Genomic DNA, 12,656 nt, shown 5'->3' with positions numbered 1-12,656 from the left:
ATTTCGCACAGCGTACACATTGTTGTGGCTGCTAGCATAGTTTAGATGTTCGTACTTATGATGAAATTTTGAGCTGGGGCTGCTGACTGAATGATCCTTCTTTTATTTTATCTTGTGCTTACATGCATTCCAGTAGCACAAGGCGTGTGGATCGAAATTTTATAGTGCCTACATGTACACACATTTAATACCATGTCACTGGGTTTGTTAGTGCCTACTTAGTGTCAAAATATTCATAGACTTTTACATAGATTTCTGTCATTAGATGTATACTTTTGTATTTTCACCTAATGAATGTATTGAATACCCGGGCATAGAGTGTTTTGGTGTGTAGAATAGCGAGCTCTGAATTTCTTGTAGTAGATTTAAAAGCCCAGTAAAGAAAAGTGCCAAAGTTGTAACTCCCAAAAAATGTGTGTGGCAGTTGATCCTGCCAGGTAATGAATGAGCAGTAGTGTTCATTCATGAATACACGAGACATTTAATGTTTTAGGGGGCTTTTCATTTTTCCAAATTGAAGTATGATTACCGGTAGATCACGGGAATGTTATCAGTAATTGTTGATGCAGCAGAATCAAAGGAGAGGTTTAGAGGGAGATTGCTGCTAGAAGGAGAGGTTTTTGGTATTAGGTGTTTGAAGATTTTGGTATAATGCAACAAAAAAGAAATGAAGGAAGAAATAACTTAAAGGACAAGTTCACCTTCATAAACATAAGGATTGAGAGAATGTAGCAATATTAGTAGAACACATCAGTGAAAGTTTGAGGAAAATCAGACAATCCGTTCAAAAGTTATGAATTTTTGAAGTTTTTGTGCAGTAACCGCTGGATGAGAAGACTACTGCAGTGTATGTATAACTTAGATGTCACATGCGTACAACAATATAAGGAAAATATAAAGAGAATTTCACAAAATTCCATCTTTTGAAAGAAGTACACATTCCCCTGACTCGTTACCGACAAATGTTATGGGTAATATTATTCCCCCGCCTTTAGAAAGAGGCAAGTCAAGTGCTTTTTTTATTATGCGAAAAAAGTGAAAATATGTGGAATTTTCTTTTACATTTTCTTTATACTGTTGTACGCATATGACTCACAAGCTGTAGTAGTCTCCTCATCCAGTGGTTTCAACACAAAAATTTTAAAAATTCATAACTTTTGCATCGATTGTCCAATTTTCCTCAAACTTTCACTGATGTGTTCTACTATCATTGTTGCATTCTCTCAATCCTTATGTTTATGAAGGTGAACTTGTCCTTTAAGCATTAGTGGTTAATTGGGTCATTCTGTGAGTTGTGCTACTGTTGTATCACATTGTATCGTCATTTTGAATTGAAGTCTTATGTAGGACAGAGAGGAGACAAGTGATATTACTTCACTTTTTAGCTAGTCCTGACGTAGCTACATGTATTTTCTACTTGTGAAAAGATTCAGGGCATTTTGGATGGAGAAGAAATGTGATACACTTCTTTTTTGGTCCCCCTTGTAGTGTAGAGGAATTGAATGTTTTATATGAGAGTATATTGATTGCATTCAAAACAAGACTTTAGTAGTGAGACATTTGAAAATTTGAAATTTGAAAAGATGTGAGGTTGTCTTCAACTCTGAACTAATTCTGTACAGAAACAATGTAGAAAGTCGGTGTCCTGGAATGCAGCCCCAATGATATCGTATCCTACATGTAGTGATATATATTGTCACAGGAGAAAGGTTTATGAAGTAGCCTGCAACATTTATAGACTTCTTAAGAGCTAAGGAGAACTCTTTTTGTAATGATGGAATATGCATGAAATAGTCGCATGTAAGTAATCATGTGCCAGACAACCAGTCTTGTTGGACAGCTGTTTCATTGGTTTCATCATTGTAGCTTTTCCCCTGCCATGGGTCTCGTGCTGTTCTCAGATTTGCAGGGCGTGCAAGAATAAGCCCTTCATTATCACATGGGCAAAAATACATTGTTATACCAGCAGGGGGAAAAATATTGACTACATGAAAGCAAATCAAACATTTTACAAGAGGATATGGAGAAATTAGTAGCTTTGTGACATTGATCTATTGTATCAGAAGCATTTTTGTAGGAAGTATCGATCACTGTCATGACTAAAGTGTTGTAATGTGTATGTCACCAATAACTCTCTTTCATCAACTCTACCTCATATTTCTAGTTAAAGTTTGCCACTGGATGGCCAGCTGTCCACAAGTTTTGACGTGTACTGTCAGCAAATGCTGTGAAACAGAAAGAGATTTAAAAAAAAAATGTTAGTGTTACAATGCAGAGAGCAAAAAAGGGCAAAAAAAAAAGAAGAAACAATTTATAGAGAGAAAAGTTTCATTGTTATCTCATTACCCTTTGCTGGCAAAAGTGATACGCTGGACATTGTTTAAAGTTTGCGCTTAACCCATCAAAAATAAAATCCAAGCTGGAGCAGTAGTATGGGGGTATTTGAACTTTTGACAAATCATTTACTCCTCTTTAGAGCCTCTCTCCCCATCCCTTCTAGAAAATTTCTTGGCATACAATGGTAGTTCTCTCCCATAAATGACAATTTATGTGAAAGTGTCTCATTCAAATTCTAGACTTGACTGCTTTCATAGTCAGCTTTGAGAAATATTTATGTGTTCAAAGCAGTTCTAGAATGGGAAATTCTCCAGAGTTATTTGTTTTATCTCTTGATACTCTAGTTATTGATTGTTTTTCTTTCTTTCTTTCTTTTTTTAAACAAAACTGTCACCTTTGTAGTGGAAGGGGGTGTCAAACAAGATCAAACAAGAGTTTACATGGGGACCCTATGTGGACTAGATCAGCATGAATTTTTTTTTGTGTAATAAAAGGTATATCTCTCCCTAGTGAGGTCCTTAACAGGTTTAATCATCAAAAAACAACCCATGGCTGTAAGGTGGTTGAAAAGGTGTCTGTTAGTTTACGGCTGTGATTGCATTTGGGCCTGTAGAAGAGGGTACGTTTGGATGGTTTCTCACTGCGTAGGCATGGAAGTCGTCTTTTATGAGATGGTTTGGATTTGATGGACCATAATCCAAGATTACAGTGTACGAACAAATTGTTTTCTGTCTGTGTGTATTTGGCCCCCTTTTTATTTGTATATGCAATCTGAGATTGCAGTAATTCCATATCCAAGTTGCTGAAATTTTCATAGCATACGCCTCATTACTTCAGGAATTTAAGGCTTTACCCGTGACTTAATAGCTATATGTTGTGCTGGGACTTTGTCATCGCGGATGAGACGACATGCTTGAGAATTTCAGAACCCGACGCATGGAAATACTGATGTTTGCGTTGCAAATTGTTGCTTGTTTTGGAATTGGGTGGCAGCACATTTTGTGTGGCCTGTGAATGCATATAGGATACAGAATCAATGATAGCGAGTACGCATGCAAGGTGGCAAAATTGTGAAAACTCAGAAATCCATGACGGTCCTTGAACATGAAGTACACAGTTTGTATGAACACAGTGCATATACAGTTGAACCTTGTTATAAAGAAAATCCTTATAGCAAGGTAATTCCTATGATTTTGAGGTCCACACACACTATAACAAGGTTCCCCTGTGTAGATGTTTTTTAAAAAGAGGCACAGAAGTAATTTGTGGATATTGATATAAACTCAGGAAAACACAGGACAGTGTACAAGCAAGAATTCGATATCTTCCACCATTTGTCCGATCCTGAAATCTTTTTCTCCCGTCGTTTTCCTTCCACGTACCTCACTCTGCGAAATAGGGGCCTTCTGTAATGAGGTTTCGTAAGAACCACTCTTATCATTGAAATTACCGCAAAGGAAATGACCTCAGAGTACCATACCTACATTGTACTTGTGTAATCAGTGACAAAATGGAATGTTTTCATCATTGCGCCTGTGAGCCTATCCCGCGACAGCAATGCATACCGGTATAATATTGTATGAAAGGATAGCTCATGCCCTTCCAAACTTTCCTCTTTCTTTATTAGCTCCCCATGGGTGCGTTCGAGCGCTTTCCGAAAGCGAGCCAACCAAACTGTACAGAGCCAAAAGATGACCACTTCCAGATGTGCTCCAAAAGCGTACCACGACCATATCAAAAGTCTGTATGTGAAGAATGCGTGTACACACGCATACGTCATAATGCAAAGAGTTCATTCCCTTTGTTTGGGACATCTTGAATTAGCGTAAGCGCACCAGGTGAATGACCCTGTTGCTACAAACTGTGTGACCCCCTCTAAAAATAGCTCATGAGGTACGCTTTTTCCACGGAGCGCTCGAACGCTCCAAATGTTGCAAAGCATGGTACGGTTCGCTTTGGTTCAGTTTGCTTCAGTTCGGTTCTGAGCACTCGAACATACCCCATCTGCCTCTCTCTCTCTCTCTCTCTTTCTCTTTATCTGTCTATCTGTTGAACTATTTGTCTGTCTTTCGTTCTGTTATCTGTAGTAGATTTATAGGTGAAAGTCGTTGATATTGTACATGTATGTATACTGGCCAGTTGATGAACTGTATCCAAAGTGGAATTCATGAGACATAATTTTGCACCAATCCTGCCCAGCTGGTCTTGGATTGGATTGAATATCTTTGATGTTAGGAATGACAGTTGTCTTTTTTTGGTTTTTGGTTTTTGGTTTTTGATTCTGATTTTGTTTTTGTTTTTTGTTTTTTCAGGTCTGCTCTATTGATAGTTCAGTCTTTGTGTCATCCTTGTTGTCATATCCCTCCACCAAGCGAGTCATTTGTTTTTAAGTCTGTCAATCTCTAAACTCTGCCTGCATTGATTTCTACTCTTTGACAGCACTCTGCAAACATTATCACGCCAAGAGCAGCTCTTATTACTCATGTGTTCACCCTCCTTGCGATGTTCTCATGTGTTGATTAAATGCTGGATTGTGATAGATTAAGAAATAATTACTGGTTATTCATTAACGCATGCCCATTCATCTATCTGACATTGTTATATTAGACCAGCGAACTACCTGGTATATATATTTTCTTTCTCAAACTGTGGCTTTGCATTTATAGTACATGTTATGTTACACAATATTTTCATTTTATTTTGCTCAATTTACACGCAGATGTACATTATACTTGTATGTGTATCTGTTAGACGTTACTAGTTTTAAATCATATCTTACAGCTATGGTCGGTGATGATATCATGTGGGGAACTTTGGGATTTTCGTTACCACCACATCGTGTGTGATTGTCTTATAAACCAAGCGATCCCGGGCAGCAAATCTGTGGTACTTCTGCCTGTTCTGAGTAGCTTATACAAACTATTTCCTTCCCATAACGGTTTAAGCGACCAGGTGTTCGCTTTTCAGCCACCCACTTGAAGCTTATGAATAAATACCAACACCAGCAAAAGAAATATGGTACATTTGGGATATCCTGGTTACATGATAGCTTAAACAAACCGATCCTGTCTGTCATTGAGAAGCAAAAAAGAAAAAACGACAAACTGATGCGAAAAAAGAATTGATCGCAACTTTACAGGTTTAATGTCTGTAGCATACATTGTACTTCTCATTTTATCATATCCATATAGTTGCATCATAAAAATCCCATTCTAGGAACATCTTGTCACAACAAAGAAGCTGTGTTTGTCCCAAAGTTTGAAATTTAATTGCATTCATTTTGTTTTTGCCGCCCTGATGTCAAAGAAAATAGTGATATATCAGCCAAGTTTCTTTGTCGTAACAGAGTTTTGATATAGCGAAAGTCTACACTGCACCGTGTATACACTTGGCCTTATCTTCTCTAGATTGTGTTCTCATCAAATAACACCATATGATGAAAACAGGATCGCATTTGCAGCTCAGCCTATTATTAAGTCAGTTTTATGTGGCCGTTTGAAAATTGATCCACCTCTTTAATTCGTACTAACATTCTTTTCCATTTTCCCCCTTCCCATCTCTTTCCAGAAAAAAAAGAAAGAAAAAAAAGTAAAAAAGAAAAAATTATGCATAGAATTACTGTTGGTCAATTTTTGCATAACAGTCTTGCAAAATTTGCATTGCTAGCTAGCAGGATTGAGATTTTGTTTTGTATACTTATATGAGGGAACATTTTGCAATATTCATTGTAATATTACTGATGATGGTTTTATTTCTCATTATTTACTTTATATAATGGAAGCCTACTCATAGAGTATGCTAAAGAAAAAAAAATATAAAAAATGATTTGTACTATGATTTTTGTATTTGATTCATGTAAATATGTAAGATATTCAAGATATTGTGATATATGTGTGAGTAATAGAATAAACATGTCACTATCATTTTTTTTTCATCGTCGGTAATATTTTGGTTAGCACAGTTAAGATAGGAAGCTGCCGCCATTGCTATGATTGTATCGGATCTACGGGATTCACTCACAGAGTGTCGGGCGTCATTGGTTACCAAAATTTTGTGTGCTGCTAGCAAAAAATCACAGTGCAACCATTTTTCCTGCGCCGACACGAAAAATGCCCAAATAATGGCTTTGTGGGCACACGCTGCAACAGATCTCAACAACGCAGCAGTTTTCTTCTTCATCATTTTAGACACCCCTTTCCCCTCGGAGCAGATATTATGGGGTTAAGGAAAGAAGAACTACAAGTAGGCAAATTGTCAGCACGTAGCAGAGCAATCCAGGTTGGCATTTGTAGGTGCATATATAATGTCCCAACGTAAAAGAATTATGGTTATTATGCATTATATACATATCTATATATATTTAATAAATGTGAAGATATTGAAAGATGACAAAGAAGAGATAGTGGCTTTTTGTTAAATTCCTTGGTGTCTTTCTAGTCTTTCGGAGAAAGCGGGAGAAAGCGTGTGTGAGAGTGCTGAGAGAGAGGAAGATGCTACCAACAATGTACAGTGCACTCCCGTTATAACGAGCACGGTTATAAAGAAATTCCGGTTGCATTGAAGTAAAAATTCAGGCCGCAAAATTATCCGCTCTTTGTTCTTTATTGTTTATTTTGTTCGGTTATAACGAAATTTTGATATAACGAAAGAAAATTGCCAGTCCCGAGGACTTCATTAAAATGGGGGTCCACTGTACGTCATGTAATTTGATTGTACAGTGGAACCTCGTTATAATGAATTCGGATATAGGGAGATACACTTATTGTACAAGCGTACTGGAAAACCAGAAATCTTTGCTTGCATTCAAATTCTACGAGACTCCAATTGGCTCAGTGGATAGGAGTACATACTGTGAGAGCGGATACTTTCATATGAGTAATTTTGTGTGCTTGGCTGGGTAAGATGAATTTTGCAGGTTTTCAATCCCACTGAATCAAAACATAAATACAACATGCAAACAAATTTGTACACATTTATCTTCATGCCAGTTTCTAACTGCGCAAAATATGCAAACATTCCCACACCACAAAAATTTGCACTCTGAAAGTAATGTATACGGGGATTCCCTTGAATTGGGGCAAACCAGTTGTGGTCACGAAGAAGTACAGGAGACCTTTTGGCATTTTAAGAGGAAATAATCTGTAATGTAAAGGGATGGTATGTAGTTTTGGTTGAGATGGGGCTTCAGGTTCCCAACTTTTTTTGTGAGATAACAAGTAATCTCTTATGAAATATATATATGACACGGCATACAATTCTAAGGGGAATTCAAAGTTTGTTCGTTGAAAATTGGTTTTGAAATGGCCGAGATATCCAAAACAAGGCGATCCTCGTAAGAGGTGGGACCCACCTTTTATCATTAGGGTCGCTTTATTTTACTTTGTGTGTTTTGATATCTCGGCCATTTTGAAACCGATTTTCATCAGATAAACTTGGAATTCCCCTAAGAATTGTATGCTTTTTAATATATTTCATAAGTGGTTTCTAATTACCGGAATCCCGCTAAAAGTTAAAATCTGAATCCCTCATCTCGACCAAAATTATACCATGATCCTTTTAAAAGCAAAGCCAATGAAAATGAGATGGGGAAGATATTCCCTCTTCTGCCTTCGGTCAAATGGGTCAACTCTGCTCTTTGGAACTACAGATGTTTGAAAAAATGCATTTTTTATTTCTTTTTTTTTGCAAACCAGTTTTTCAGAGTGAATGTTCTGCATGTGAAGAGTTTGTTCGCAAAAACCGATAAGTCCATATTTGCCAAATGGAGATGTACTGTATTTGCAATTAAAGGTCAAGAAAAATAAAGAGAATAAAAAGAAAATTTTTGCTTCTTTTGACTATAACTTCACAAATGTACCTTTATATGTAGTGACCAATATATCATTTAAAAGGTATTATTTTGTACTTTATGACAGAGACCGTACTTCAAAATCTTCAAAAATGGACTTATCGGTTTTTGCAAACAAACTCTTCATGTGTACCCACGGGCAAATGAGACATTTTCCTTGCATAATGCAAATCATTTAAACAGGAAGGTTGCCTGCTACGAGACTTAAGAATACATTGTACCCGCCCTCTCCCTATCTCATGACATCACCCCGTAAATAATCCCTCTTTTTTTATCGACTCTGCTATATTTCTAGATTTTACACACATCCGTAGACTGAAACACTGCATTGTTGTGAAACTGCAGTTCCATGACAAAAAAAAAAAATTAACCTGTTGAGGACGGGCTGATTTTGCTACAACACACATTTCCTATAGACACTTGCCCGAGTATGCTCGGGACTCGTCCTCAACGGGTTAATATTACGTTAAGTTGAAATTGTGGCATTCCACAACGGTACACACAAATTGATACAGGGAACACGTGATGTGAGTATGCATGGTCTCTTTTTCGTTTTATTAAAGAATACATGGCAAAGATAATGATGGAGTAAGCAACAGAGGAACCTCTCACCAAGTCCTGTCATACCAAGTACAATGCAAGTCACCCTGCATTATCTAGTTTATGCACTATGGTACCTTACAGGAGTCAAAACATTGCCAAATCGAAATATTCTACTCCAAATAGGTAAGAAACTTGTGCTAATTCAATTGTGTAAGTCAAAAAAATTCACGCAATGGGATGGATTTTTCTTTTGTCCCTTTGTATTCAATTTCAGGTGAGGTTGACAGTATTTCACAAGATTATTCGTGTCAGATTGCTACCAAATAAATGTACAGTTTTTGCTGATACATGTAGGAGAAATGTCGATCTTAGGAAAATAGGATGCCTGCCATCCGCAGTCTTTTCTGGGAGTGTGATGTACAGTGCAATTTACTGCTTTGCACCACATAAAGCTATGTTTGTATATTACCACTATACAGCCTAAACATTTTGGCCCAAATTCACGAAGGTGGTACAATTGAAACCATGGTTTAAACCACAGACAAAGACCTTGTCTTGTATGAGGCGCCAAGTGTCGCATGGCCTATTTCGTTACGAAATCAGTCATTTCGTTGACGAAATGATCATTTCATCGACGTAGTGCAAACATTTCGTCAACAAAATCGACGAAATGACTGATTTTGTAATGAAATAGGCCATGCGACATTTGGCACCCCATACAAAACTATGGTCTTTGTCCACGGTTTAAACCATGGTTTCAATTGTACCACCTTTGTGAATTCGGGCCTTTGTTTCTGTTTGTGGTACTACACCAAGGAGATGTATGACTTTATATGCAGCCAGTCCAGTCTGGTTAGGAATATCTGCTACCAGTGACTACCAGTGACTTTACACAAATGTAAAGCTCATAGGCAGACATGATACTATCATCTTGCATTTCTCAGTGGCGTTTACTGTGTAAGCTGTTATTTTCGTGAGGGTTTAATTTAACAACACACGAAAATGTCGCCATGCGGTAGGGTAATAGTGCATTTACCATAGCCTTGATGTCAGTTCGCGAAAACAACATCTTGCGGAAATGTTTGTCACCTCCTCATTCAAGAAAATATCGGTATACGAAAATAACAACTTAAACAGTAATACATGTGTGGTATTATTTGTAAAACCTGAATTTCTTCAGTTAACCCCACCCCCTTTTTTTTACCTTCAAATGGTCCCTACATCAAACTCGATACAGTGTATTTGACATGCATGAAGAAAGTATTGGCTTAATACAGGTGAACCCCATTTCAAGCGCGCTTTAGTCGAGACAGCTAGGATTTTCTCATTACATAGCAAAATCTCGTCAAAATGGACTAAGCAAACAGGCCCAGAGGAAATAATGACAGCTTTGTCACATACAAACGTGTATATCCTCTCTGTCCAATGAAATCTTCTAATATCCCCATTTGGTATAATGGGTTTCATATGATACAACAGAATATGAGCTTTATCATGTCATGCTTGCACAATAATCAACAATGACGAGGTTGCAAGTGCTACTATGTTCATGTCAAATAACAGAGGTTTAAGCAGTGCAGTACACTCGGTAAAGCTGTACCATTTAAATAACAATGCAGAATGTACTATGGAAAGATAAATTGCAGATATTCATAATCACAATGTTGACAAATGTGGCTCTAGAATCCCTCCTACGACTCTTTTTTTTTCTTCTTGGTTTCTTCTCGACAACAATTCACTCTACCAAGTTGTGGCAAAAAAAGTAGTACTGCTCATAACAGAGTACCAAAGTGCGACGTCAGTCAAACATTGACACGGATACTGGCTCTAAACAACCTCACCTGGCCCAAGTGTTTATGCTCGCAGCTGGTTCTAACCGAAGCTCTAACAACAGACTGTGACATCATTACTTTGAACAGTACTGGGGTACTGAGGTTATGCACTTACAGAAATTGACCTTCATCATTTTTGTTTTGTTTTGTTTTGTCTTGTAACCAACAGTTTTTCCCTACTGCTTCTGAAAGGGAACTTGAGAACTGACAAATTTAAAATGTGTTAGCAACTTTGATTTTTAAAAAAAAAAATGTGGCAAGAAGAAAATTTTAAAAAATATATAACATTTGGTATCTAAACACCTTTTTTGGCTTGTATACTTTATTTGATTGTATGCTTTTTAAAATGACCAATAAGCATGGTTTCCAGTTTTGATTTGGAGTCCAGGCATATTAATTCCTTTAAAGGGATGGTATAGTTCTGGTTGAGATGGAGATTCAGATTTAAACTTTTTGCAAGATAATAATAAACCACTTATGAAATATGAAAGAGCATAAAATCTTTGGAGGAATCAGAAGTTTATTTGATGAAAATTGGTTTTGAAATGGTTAAAGTATCCAAAAAACAAAGTAAAACAAAGTGGTTCAAATAACTAGTGGGTCTAAAATGTGGGACCCACCTTTTGTTAGGACAACTTTGTTTTCAGATTATCTCGGCTATTTCAATACTAATTTTCATCAAGACTAACTTTAAATCCTCTTTTATTGTATGCTCTGAAATATTTCATATATCAAAGTGGTTTCTACTTATCTCACAAAAAGTTAAAGCCTGAATCCCCTTCTCAAACAAAACTATACCATCCCTTTAGAAGGAAGGTATAAATTTGGGAAAGCCTCACAAGACTCATATCTACACTGAAATCCCCTTCGCCACTCAACGGAAGACCTTCATGCAAACAATACAGTAAAGCGTTATAAAAACTTTTTTTTTAAATGACAAATTGTGGAAATAAAAATGGGACTGTGTCTAAGATGCAAAAGATCACCAATATGTTTACTTGATGTCATGTCGATATTAAGAAGTAATGCACACCGTAAGAAATAGGAAAGTAATATACAATTGTATATATGAAATCTGCCGTAATGCGTGCATTTAGAATAAGAATAAGTACAACTGTAATGAGAAATGTATGATCATGTATGGACTACCTCAAGTAATTACATTCTCATTCACACAAAGTGACAAAACAGGGTTTCTTGTTTTGTTTGTTTGTTTGTTTGTTTGGGGGTTTTTTCAGTTGCAATTCTGGTTCAGCACCGGTATTGCTAGCAAAGTCTGAAGTTAGATGCCAGGTTGTTTATCACGTGGCTATTACAAATGTAAAACACACATCTTTCTTTACTATCTTTCTTTGACAGGGTTTACCTATCATTAATTTAGCACACAAATTTGAGAAGAAAAATTGGTCTAAAGTTAAACGAAACTGGAGTTACTGAGAGTTTGGTGGAACAGTGTTGTCAACATGACATCCTACATCCACAGGAATAACGCATAAATTGTAATCTTCTTTTGCGGTATGCCGGAAAAGAATGCCTCCAAAGTAAATTTTTCAATCAAACTCAAGTTATAAGTCTTCATCCTAAATTAAATACAAAACAAAACAGTAACAGTAAAACAGTAACACAAAGGCAAAAAGAAAAGAAAAAGCATTGATTGTTCTTGATTTGTTCTTGGGTATTCTTTTATCCCTTTATGTGCCCACACACGTAGCTTAACATAGCAAGCTTTTTTCATCAGCATTCAGCAACTCACCCAAACTTTAACTTAGTTGTAAAGTTAGAGAGCCCACTGGGGTGTAGCAATGCACCCCAGTCCAACAGGAAGGCCATGGTGACACAACAGGGATTAGGGGGATAAATTAATCTCTACTCACTGGCAATTTAGTTTCTGGACGTCTGTGCCCATGGGCGAAGGAAGCACCCCAGTAATTGTGTGCCAATCGGTGATCAAAGCATGGTAAGGGGTTAATCATATAGCAGAACTGCGAGCAAAAGCACTGAGGATTTCTTCATACCCTCTTCCTTTTAGCCCATCCCTAACCATTCCCCCCCCCCCCCTCCTCCCAATCCTCCCCCCCCCCCCCGCAAAAATATCT

This window comes from Diadema antillarum, unplaced genomic scaffold (assembly GCF_040938485.1).
Source record: "Diadema antillarum isolate AM-2024a unplaced genomic scaffold, OU_Dant_1.0 seq00000589_RagTag, whole genome shotgun sequence".
Taxonomy (NCBI): Eukaryota; Metazoa; Echinodermata; class Echinoidea; order Diadematoida; family Diadematidae; genus Diadema; species Diadema antillarum.
This window is presented reverse-complemented; position numbering follows the sequence as displayed.